The sequence below is a fragment of the Otolemur garnettii genome, unplaced genomic scaffold (assembly GCF_000181295.1).
Source record: "Otolemur garnettii isolate 467f Iridium unplaced genomic scaffold, OtoGar3 scaffold00020, whole genome shotgun sequence".
NCBI lineage: Eukaryota > Metazoa > Chordata > Mammalia > Primates > Galagidae > Otolemur > Otolemur garnettii.
Window position 1 is genome coordinate 14,991,291 of NW_003852415.1, and position 12,243 is coordinate 15,003,533.

General features: G+C 37.1%; 1 protein-coding gene and 1 non-coding gene across 2 annotated transcripts in view; both read left to right on the forward strand.

Moving 5' to 3' along the window:
• TTC8 (tetratricopeptide repeat domain 8) overlaps nt 1-12,243 on the forward strand; it is a 66,468-nt gene that overhangs the window by 21,903 nt on the left and 32,322 nt on the right. The gene's annotated exons all lie outside the window — the stretch shown is intronic.
• On the forward strand, nt 4,862-4,968 carry LOC111724246. The gene has a single exon (XR_002772576.1). It is a non-coding gene; the product is annotated as a U6 spliceosomal RNA (small nuclear RNA).

Genomic DNA, 12,243 nt, shown 5'->3' on the forward strand with positions numbered 1-12,243 from the left:
CTCCCAAGTAGCTGGGACCACAGGCGCCCGCCACAACGCCCGGCTATTTTTTGGTTGCAGCCGTCATTGTTGTTTGGTGGGTCCGGGCTGGGGATTCGAACCCGCCACCTTAGGTGTACGTGGCTGGCGCCTTAGCCGGTTGAGCTATAGGCGCCGTGATCAAAGGTTTTAAACATCTAAAAGTAGAGAGAATAGGATAATGAGCTCATATCACCTGTCACCAAAATTCAACAATAATCAATCACCTTAGTAGCCTCTTAACAGAATTTTGTGGCTGTATGCATATGAATTCTCAAATTTGTTTTGAGTTTTGCATGCTTATATGCAAATGAGCAGTAACCTTACACTTTGTCAAATTAAGTGTAGTTAATTCTGCAGCATCTGATAGTATTTATCCTCATTTTTTATTAGTTTAGGAAAAAAGCTTTGTAGTCATATATCATTCAGGAAAATAAGAATGTTTTCTTTAATTATGTTTTCTATGTGTCTGTCAGCTATTCTTTTATGTATTAGGAGAGCTCGTAAAAATATGATAATTTTTCTCGCCTCTACCAGCTGTGTAATCTAGTGAGGAAATAAAATTGACATACATGAAACAATTTAAGAACTGTCCAACAGTGAAGTTGTAGCAAAGGAAATAATTCAGATGTTAGTAGAGATCCGTAAAGTATGTGGAATGTTATAGAAAGGAAAAAGAAATGTAAAGAAAGGGCAAAAACATAAGCAAGATATGGAATGAGAAATAAATAGGCTTTATGCTCAAAAATGGGAGCACCAAAGAGACTTCTTAAAAAAAGAAGTGACAGAACTTGGTGATAGATTTGATCCTGGGGACAAAAGAAAGACACAGGTCAAATCTGCCTCCTGTGGATGGTATGATAAGAATGATGGATTTACAGACATAGGAGGATAATTAGGGAAAGTAGGCAGTTTGTAAAGAAGCTGAATAATTCACTTGAAGGCATCTTGAGTTTGAAATTACAAAAGGCTCAGTGGAAATAACTGTTGTATGCATTAGGAGATATGGCATTAAAATGTAGGTGAGAGCCTGGGTCAGATTATACGATAGTGTATGGAAGTTATCTGTGATGAAGTGTTAGTAGATGTGGCCTTGTAAGGAAAAGAAAAAACTAAGGTTGGGGTGTTGTACCCATTGTGACCTGAAATGATAGACTGGGATCCCACTTAGATGTAATTAATTGGTAATTTATTACACCTGCGCAGGGGACCGCTGCCTTGAAAGGCAGTCGGCCTCGAAGTGGAGGGTAGGTTGTTTTTTATACCTTTTTTTGCATAGCCAAGCAAGCAGGCCAGTACAGAAGTGGAATATTGTGGTTAGCTTGGGGTGGGGTTATAGCTTGGGTGACAATGGATACAACTTAGGTAAGAATGTTTACAGTTTAGGTAACAATGGTTACCACTTGGGTAAGACAGCTTAGGTAGGTTTCCACCATTGTTCGTTCACTGGGAACTTGGGGTGTTTTTTTTTTTTTTTTTCTGTGAAACTTGGGACTTCCTGTGCTTCTTTGTTCTTAAGCCTTTTCTTGGACTCGACCCTGGGGGGGCGGGGCAGGGGAATGGGCTGGGAGCTTCCCTGTGACGGGCAACTGAGAAACCATGCACATTTCTATAAGTAAAAATCAGCCATTTTTACTTAAAATAAAGCTTATCGGAGGCTTTCTGTGTGATGATACATAAAGTCATATAGTTATACTGTATGCTATTCAAATATGATTCCATTTCGTAAATGAGTAAATCTCTATTTACTTGAATATCATAATATACTCTTATTTTTTGATGTTGAATCCATTTATCAAAGAGGCATCTACTCTTTCATCCAATTATTTTTTTAGCCAATATAGTGTTCCAGGTACTGTTCAAACCCTGAGATGACAGAGTGAAGCAGGTAGATGGAATCTCTGCTCTTTTAGAGATTATATTCTGAGTAAGCAATGAGTAGAAGCAATGGACAAATTAAAAAATGTATAAAATGTTATGAGATAATCAGTACTGTAACAACCAAAAAAGCAAGAAAGCAGATAAGGAAATTACTAATTATATGTCTTATATTTAAAATAGGTGGATGCTATTTTGGATGGAGTGACAGGTGGTCAGTGAAGTCTACTCTGAAAAGAAAACATTTAAATAGATTCCTGAATGAAGGGAGACAGGAGTCATAGAGATATATGTAGGAACAGTATTTCAAGGGCCCTGAGTAGAAGCATGCTTGACTGTTTAAGGAACTGGGAGAAGAAGGCCAGTATGGCTGGACCTGTAAAGGAGTAGCGTTGTAGGTGATGAGTTCAGAAACTAGACAGATTGTATGCCATTTAATAGATCATTCTATTAATAGATTCATCTTAAGGATGTCATTCTACATCTTGGGATTTACACAGGGTTGTTGAGGAATAAAAATCACATTTTTTATAGGATTTATTCTTTGTACTACTAAACTTAATATTTTCATAGGATTTATTCTTTGTACTACTAAACTTAATATTTTCAAGATTCTAAGGACTAGCAGACTTTAACCTTTATGTACTATGTGAGTAGAATAGAATGCTTTCATGGTTCTTCATGTTTATTGATTTTTAAAAATTTGATCTTAAACAGAGTGGTAGAGTGCGGTGGCATCACCATTGCTCTGTGCAACCTCAAACTCCTGGGCTCAAGTGATCCTCTTGCCTATAGTCTCTTGAATCTCTTGGGACTATTGTCATGTACCACTACACCTGGCTAATTTTTCTTGTAGAGATGGGGGTTCCACTTTTGCTCAAGCTGATCTTGAACTCATGGCCTCAAGTGATTGCCCTGCTTCAGCTGCCCAGAATGCTGGGATTATAGGTGTCAGCCACTGTGCCCAGCCTAAACTTTTTTTAGCAGCAAAATCTTTTCCATTAAATGAAATCTTATCCAGACTCTGATACATAAAGTAGACAAAAGTAGAGCTGCTTGAATTATTGCAGGGCTAGCAAACTTAGAACATAACCATCAGGATCCTCCTTGCTTCTCTTTCCACCTGAGCTTCTGTTCCTCAAACTTAGGGCTGTTGGGTAGTTCCTAAATTGAGCTCTATTTCTCAATTACCTGGGGAATTGTTAAAATACAGAATTTCTGGGTCAGTGCTAAACTACTGAATCATAATCCCCAAGGGTATATCTGGTGACTCTGTTAAAAGCTTAACAAGCAATGGTAATATTCAGGCATGATTGCAAACTACTGCTGTAGAAAATAGTAGTTTTTAAACCAATGGTTAATAGAAGGCTGTGATGATAGCACTTCTAATGTAGAAAAATAGAACTGAAGAACTTTAGCAGGACTTGAAGGCCAGAGCTTCCTATAAAAAACTAATGAACAAAAGGAGGTATGTTTCCTGACTCAATGAATGAAATCAGCAGATGAAGAGAAAAGAGACAACAAACATGATTCAATATGTCTCACAAACAAGGAAGTGACATTAAATACTATTGACTTGGACTCTTCATTTATAAATTTTATATTTTATTAGGAATAGTAAAAGATTCTAATACCCTAAAAACAAACAATTTTGAGAACATTTTTGACTTTTTGAAATAGATCTTTGTAATTCGTTAACTGACACTGTTGAGAAAAATTGGGGACTTTCTTTTAGACATTTAATTAGTGAAGAATTAAAAAAAATTTGAACTAGCAACCAATAGACTATTTCATTGATTTGGTTGGATTTGCAAAATAATCACAAAGGAAAAAGACTTATTGACTTATTTATATGTATAACCATGAGTGAACAGAAATAAAACCAGAAGTAAAAGAACAATATAGAAGGGGGAAATATGTACATCAAGCATGACTTAAGATATTAGTGTTTGTCATGTATAAAAAAGTTTATCTTAATTTTTGAAAAATGTTAATGAAAATAGTAACTACTCTAGATGGGCATTGTGGCATGCGGCTGTAGTCCCAGCTACTCGGGAGGCTGAGGTAGAAGATTGCTTGAGCCCAAGAGTCTGAGGTTGCTGTGAGGTATAATGATGCCACAGTAACTTTACCCAGGGTGACAAAGCTAGTCTCTGTCTCAAAAAATAAAAAATAAAATAGAAATGACTCAACAACAGAAAATTTACATTAGAGAAAAATGCCAGTAAGCAAGCACATTAGAGATGTAATTCCTTACTAACAACAAAAATGTAAGCCAAACAGGCTTTGGACCTACAATTTTATATTTTTTGAAATTAGAGCAAGAAATTCTGTGGGAGTGTGCAGTAAACTGTTATAGATGAAAATAATATAATATAGAGAAAGTAGCAATAAGCATATTTATTCAGTTTGTTTCATTTCTCAGCACATTTCAGGAAAAAGTGAAACACAGTAATTGCAGTGGTGTTCATTGTAGCATTAGATATAGTAGCAAAAATACTGGGAAAACAATTCAAATGTTCAATGATACAGGATGAATTTTGTAAATTATCAATATAATAAATTGCATGGTGTAATTTTATGCAACTATTGACAATCATACTTTTAGAAAGTAGGCAAAACATGAAGAATATTTATTTTATAAAATTAAGCCAAAAATATATCATTTCATGTATTAAATGGGATATAAATATATATTTAAGAGAAATACTAGAAAGTATTACTTAAAAATGAAAAAGGTAAGATTTTGAAGTTAAGATGTATTCATTCCATAATGAATACATTATGCTGAATGCCTGCATTGTGCCAGCAACTTGGATTACAACAGTAAATAAAACAGGTTTGTCTTATGGACTATGGAGAGTAAGTCTATTTTTACCTTTATTTTCAAATTTCTCAATAAAATTGTTATAAAGACTTTACATTTATAAATTAGTGACAATAACAAATTAAAATGCTGTGATTGGTGCTCACTTTGGCAGCACATATACTAAAATTGGAACAATACAGAGAAAATTAGCATGGCCCCTGCACAAGAATAATACACAAATTTGTGAAGCATTCCATATTTTTTTCTTAGACCGATTGAAGCGTCTCCAGCAAACCTATAGCTAATCTTATACTGAATGGTGTAAAACTGAAAGCTTTTCCACTTAGAAGGAGAACCAAAAAGGTTGTCCTCTGTCACCACTACTATTCAACATGTTGCTGGAAGTTCTAGCCAACACCGTCAGGCAAGAGAAGGAAATAAAGGGCATCCCGATGGGGGCAGAGGAGATCAAACTCTTGCTCTTTGCCGATGATATGATCTTACACTTAAGAGAACCCCAAAGACTCAACCTTAAGACTCTTGGAAGTGATCCAAAAATACAGTAATGTCTCAGGATGTAAAATCAATGTCCACAAATCAGTAGCCTTTGTATATGCCAATAACAGCCAAGATGTGAAGCTAATCAAGGACACAATTCCCTTCATAGTAGCTCTAAAAACAATGAATATCTAGGAATATACCTAACAAAAGTGGTGAAGGACCTCTGCAGAGAAAATTACAGAACCCTAAGAAAAGAAATAGGAGACAATACTAACAAATGGCTCATGAATGGGAAGAATCAACTTCCCTACTCTTGGCTGGGAAGAATCAACATTGTTAAAATGTCTATACTTCCCAAAGCAATCTACAGATTCAATGCAATCCCCATTAAAATACCAACATCATACTTTCAAGGTTTGGAAAAAATAATTCTTTGTTTTTTGTTTTTTGTTTTGAGACAGAGCCTCAAGCTGTCACCCTGGGTAGAGTGCTGTGGCATCACAGCTCACAGCAACCTCCAACTCCTATACTCAAACGAGTCTCCTGCCTCTGCCTCCCAAGTAGCTGGGACTACAGGCGCCCAGCTATTTTTCGGTTGCAGCCATCATTGTTGTTTGGCGGGCCCAGGCTGGATTCAGACCCACCAGCTCAGGTGTATGTGGCTGGTGCCTTAGCTGCTTGAGCCACAGGTGCCGAGCCTAATTCTTTGTTTTGTATGGAAGCAGAGAAAACCCTGTATAGCCAAGTAAATTTTGAGTAATAAAAACAAAGCCAGGGGGTATCTCCCTACCAGACTTTAGGCTATACTACAAGGCCATAGTGATCAAAACAGGATAGTATTGGCACAATATAGAGATATTGACATTTGGAACCGAATAGAAAACCATGAGATGAAACCTCTTACAGCTACTTAATCTTTGATAGAGCAAACAAGAACATAACTGGGGAAAAGAATCCCTATTGAATAAATGGTGTTGGGAGAGCTGGATAACCACATGTAAAAGACTAACACTGGACCCGTACCTCTTAGCACTTATAAAAATTTATTCAAGATGGATAAAAGATATAAATCTAAGGCATGAAATAATAAAAAATCCTCAAAGAAAGTGTGGATAAAACACTTGAAGATATCAGCCTGGGGAAACATGAAGTAGACTTCTGTGGCAACAACACAAATAAACAAATAGGACTTTATTAAACTGAAAAGCTTCTGTACAGCTAAGGAAACAATAACCAAAGCAAACAGACAGCCTTCGGAATGGGAAAAGATATTTGCATATTATGAATTGGATAAAAGCATAATAACAAGGATCTACAGAGAACTCAAATAAATCAATAAAAAAAGACCCAGCAACCCCATATATCACTGGGCAAGAGACATGAATAGAACCTTCTCTAAAGAAGATTGAAGAATGGCTAACAAACATGAAAAAATGCTCATTGCCCCTAATCATCAGAGAAATGCAAATCAGAATTACTGTGAGATATCACCTAACCCCAGTGAAAATGGCCCACATCACAAAGTCTTGAACCTCCAAATGTGGATGGGAGGGAACACTTTTACACTTTTGGTGGGACTGCAAACTAATAATACAACTTTTTGGAAGGATGTATGGAGGATTCTCAAAGAACTCAAATTAGACGTCCCATTCCATCCTACAATCCCATTACTAGGCATCTACCCAGAAGAAAAAAAATCCTTTTTTTTTGGCTGGGGCTGGTTGAACCCACCACCTCCAGCATATAGCATCCGACCCTTTTGAGCCACAGGCACTGCCCCCCCCCCCAAAAAAAATCCTGTTATGATAAAGATATTTGCACTAGACTATTTATTGGAACTAAATTTATAATCACCAAAATGTGGAAACAACCTAAATGCCCACCAACCCAGGAATGGATTAACAAGCTGTGGTATATGTATACCATGGAATACTATTCAGCCATTAAAAAAGATGGAGACTCTACAACTTTTATATTAACCTGGATTGGGGTGGAACACATTCTTCTTAGTAAAGCATCACAATAATAGAGAATCAATCCAATGTACTCAATTCTAATATGCAGGCCGTACATGATTTAATATAAGGTGGGAGGTAGGGGAATGAGGGAGTGAGACAAGGGGTGAAAGGAGAGGGATGGGAGGTCACATGTATGGCACACCTCTTGGGGGTGGGACACAATTATAAGAGGGACTTTACCTAACAAATGCAATTGGCTCGGGGCTTATAGCTCAACAGGCTAAGGCGCCAGCCACGTACACCTAAGGTGGCGGGTTCGAATCCCCAGCCCGGACCTGCCAAACAACAATGATGGCTGCAACCAAAAAATGGCCAGGCGTTGTGGCAGGCGCCTGTGGTCCCAGCTACTTGGGAGGCGGAGGCAGGAGACTCGCTTGAGCCCAGGAGTTGGAGGTTGCTGTGAGCTGTAATGCCACGGCACTCTACCCAGGGGGACAGCTTGAGGCTCTGTCTCAAAAACAAACAAACAAACAAACAAACAAACAAAAAAAACTAAATGCAATTAGGGTAACCTAACTCTTTGTACCTTCAATGAATCCCAAACAATAAAATAAATAAATTAAATGCTATGATTGTACTTTGCTCATTATTTTCATCTGCTCACTTACCTTCAACCCAAACAGACATTTTTTAATAGAACACAAAATGAAGCAATTTGTTTTCCAATTTGTTTTCTTTTTATGTAGTAAAAAAGCTCATATTGTTCATTCCTATTTCCCATTTTATCTTACTAGTTCACGTATTGAGTTATTAATTGATTGGTTTAAACAATTATTTGTTTAAACAATGTTTGGTTAAAACATTATTTAAACAATAATGATTGAGTGCATATGCATTGGTGCTTTCATGGGTGCTGGGAATGAAGAGTAGGACGGATGCCCTCTGTCTGTTTTCTTATTCTGCCCTGAGCTGGCCACATTACAGTGCTGATCAGATTGTTCCATCAAAATGCCATTTTTGCTTTTACCACAAATGTTATTTTTTAAATGGAAAAAGAATTTAGATAGCAAACAGTAGGCATACATTTTTATACCATGTGTATATTTTGGATCTTTGGCCAGGGAAAAAAGGAATTCTGTTTTTTTAACATGCTTAAGAAATCAGTGGTGCTTTTATATTAAAAACCTTGGGTGGCTTCCAAATTTCTTTTTAAATAAAGTGTGTCACACAAATATAGATAGTATTATAAACAAATATAAAGAATTACTGTGAAGTGGTATTTAATGTTGAGAAAGTAGAATCAATCTTCCATGGAAAACTGTATTTCCTTCTTTACGGTCTTAACTCTTTTCCCATTTCAAGAGGGGCAGTATGGACAACCCTAGAGTGGCATGTAGACTGATGATTCTATACTTACTGTAGCCAAATAGGAAAAGAGAATACTGTAGTTAACTATAGAGAATACTATGCAGTGATATTTAAATGTTATAAAAAAGTAAAGTTAATCTGCAGGAAACTGTATTTCCGTCTTTGAGTTTTTAATAACTTCTTCTTCCTGCCCTTTCCTTTTTGGATGATATTGGTAGGATTGACAAAACTAAAGTGGCATGTAGGTTGGTGATTCTGGAATCTTTATTTTTATATGTTCTTTAATTTCATTGTTCTGAAGTTGTCACAACCATAACGATAGTGGAAAGATGACTATTTTTTAAAACTTAGATATGCCAAGATTCCTTCTGTTTTGGACTTTTATAAACTTATGGTTTTCAAAAATGACATTCTAGGCCTTTATTAATATCTATATATTGGTTTTATTAAATTATTCAAAGATCATGAAATTTAAATGTACAGTGATTTATTTTTAAAAATTGGAAAATGGGGCTTGGTGCCTGTGGCTCAAGTGGCTAAGGCACCAGCCACATACACCTAAGGTGGGGGGTTCGAATCCAGCCCGGCCGCCAAAACAACAATGACGGCTGCAACTACAAAATAGCCGGGCATTGTGGCAGGCGCCTGTGGTCCCAGCTACTTGGGAGGCTGAGGCAGGAGACTCGCTTGAGCCCAGGAGTTGGAGGTTGCAGTGAGCTGTGATGCCATGGCACTCTACCCTATCACTTGAGGCTCTGTCTCAAAAAAAAAAAAAAAAATTGGAAAATGCTGGGCACGGTGGCTCATGCCTATAATCCTAACACTCTGACACTCTGGGAGGCTGAGGCAGGTGGATTGTTTGGCTAAGGAGTTTGAGACCAGCCTGAGCAATAGTCAGACCTTGTCTTTACTAAAAAAAAAAAAAGGAAAAGAAAAAAATTAGCCAAGAGTTATGCCTATAATCCCAGCTACTTGAGAGGCTGAGGCAAAAGGAACTCTTGAGCCTAAGAGTTTGAGGTTGCTGTGAGCTATGATGCCACTCCACCCAGGGGAGGGGGACAGAGTGAGACTCTGTCTCAAAAAAAAAAAAAAAATTGGAAAAGATTTTAAAAGAAAAATAGTCTGTCACCACTTTAAAATTTTAAAATGTTAAGAGCTTTTGATTGTGAATTTGATTACTATGATAGTTTGGTTCTTAAGGAATTCTCAACAGAGATCAGAAACAAAGAATGCAATTAATTTAGTCAACAAATAATTCTTAAGTGGCCATAGCAACATCCCAGAATAATAGCAGAAATGTAAAAGAAGGGTATCTGTGCTTAGGGAGCTTAGGTGCCATTTGAAATTATTACAAATGCTTTTCACTAGTTCAGTCTTCATGTGAAGAATGATCATTAAAATGTAATTTTTTAGGCTGGGTGTGGCCTAAAGGTAGCTCATGCCTGTAATCCTACCACTCTGGGAGGCCAAGGCAGGTGGATTGCTTGAGCTCAGGAGTTCTAAACCAGCCTGAGCAAGAGCCAGACTCTTGCCTCTACTAAAAATAGAAAAAACAAAACAAACAAAAAAAACCCTGGGAGTTGTGGTAGGCACCTATAGTCCCAGCTACTTAGGAGGCTGAGGTGGGAGGATCACTTGAGCCCAAGAGTTTGAGGTTGCTGTGAGCTATGATGATCTCATGGCACTCTACCCAGGGTAACAGAGTGAGACTCTGTCTCAAACAAAACAAACAAACAAAAAGAAGTAATTTTTAAAGCCATATTTATTCTGTGTCAAAAATTTGTATTAATATCCTTGAGTGGATTAGCACAAACACATGCATGCCTGAATCAAAATGATGATTAAAAATGTATTTTCCTAGTATTTCCAGACATGATTCTACTTGAAATTATACTTTTTTCCTCATTTTTTTCTTTTTAAAATTTCGACCTGGATTCTGTCCTCCCACCTTCAGAAAAAGAAGCATATGAAAGTAGTTTTGTGTAACTCTCTTCACCATAGCTTCAAAGAAAATGAAATACCTAGGAATATACCTAAGGAAAGAAGCGAAGGACCTCTATAAAGAAAATTCTGAAACCCTAAGAAAGGAAATACCAGAGGATATTAACAGATGGAAGAACATACTATGCTCATGGATGGGAAGAATTAACATTGTTAAAATGTCTATACTACCCAAAGCAATTTACCGATTCAATGCCATCTCTATTAAAATACCAATATCGTTCTTTTAAGACTTGGAAAAAATGATTCTGTGTTTTGTATGGAACCAGAAAAAACCCATATATGTAAGGCAGTTCTTAGTAATAAAAACAAAGCCGGGAGCATCACCATACCAGATATTAGGCAGTAGTACAAAGTCATAGTGGTGAAGACAGCATGATACTGGCACAAAAATAGAGACATAGACATTTGGAATCCAATAGTAAACCAGGAAATAAAACTACCATCTTACAACCACCTAATCTTCAATAAACCAAATAAGAACATACACTGGGGGAAAGACTCCCTATTCAATAAATGGTGCTGGGAGAACTAGTTATCCACATGTAAAAGACTGAAACTAGACCCACACCTTAACTCCACTCACAAAAATTGATTCAAGATGGATAAAGGGCTCAAATTTAAGGCATGAAACAATAAAAATCCTCAAAGAAAGCATAGGAAAAATATGGAAGATATCGGCTTGGGGAAAGACTTCATGAGGAAGACTGCTGTGGCAATTGCAACAACAAAAATAAATAAATGGGACTGAATTAAACTGAAAAGCTTTTGTACAGCCAAGGAGACAATAACCAAAGCAAATAGCCAGCCTACACAATGGGAAAGGATATTTGGATATTTTGAGTCAGACAAAAACTTGATAACTAGGATCTATAGAGAATTCAAGTTAATCCACATGAAAAAAGCTAGCAATCCCATATATCAATGGGCAAGAGACATGACTAGAACCTTCTTTAAAGAAGACAAACAAATGGCTAACAAACATATGAAAAAATGCTCATCATCCCTAATTATTAGAGAAATGCAAATCAAAACTACCCTGAGATACCATCTAACCCCAGTGAGAATGGCCCACGTCACAAAATCTCAAAACTGCAGATGCTTGTGTGAATGTAGAGAGAAGGGAACACTTTTACACTGCTGGTGGGACTGCAAACTAATATAACCTTTTTGAAAGGAAGTATGGAGAATCCTCAAAGAACTTAAGCTAGACCTCCCATTTGATCCTGCAATCCCATTACTGGGCATCTACCCAGAAGGAAAAAAATCCTTTTGTGACAAGGACACTTGCACTAGACTGTTTATTGCAGCTCAGTTTACATTTGCCAAAATGTGGAAGTGGTCTAAATGTCCACCAACCCAGGAATGGATTAACAAGCTGTGGTATATGTATACCATTACTAGGCATCTACCCAGAAGAAAAAAAAATCCTTTTTTTCCTTTTGGCTGGGGCTGGGTTTGAACCCACCACCTCCAGCATATGGGGCCAGCGCCCTACTCTTTTGAGCCACAGGCACCCCCCCCCCAAATCCTTTTATAATAAAGACATTTGCACTAGACTATTTATTGGAGCTCAATTTATAGTCACCAAAATGTGGAAACAACCTAAATGCCCACCAACTCGGGAATGGATTAACAAGCTGTGGTATATGTATATCATGGAATACTATTCAACCATTAAAAAAATGGAGACTTTACAGCCTTTGTATT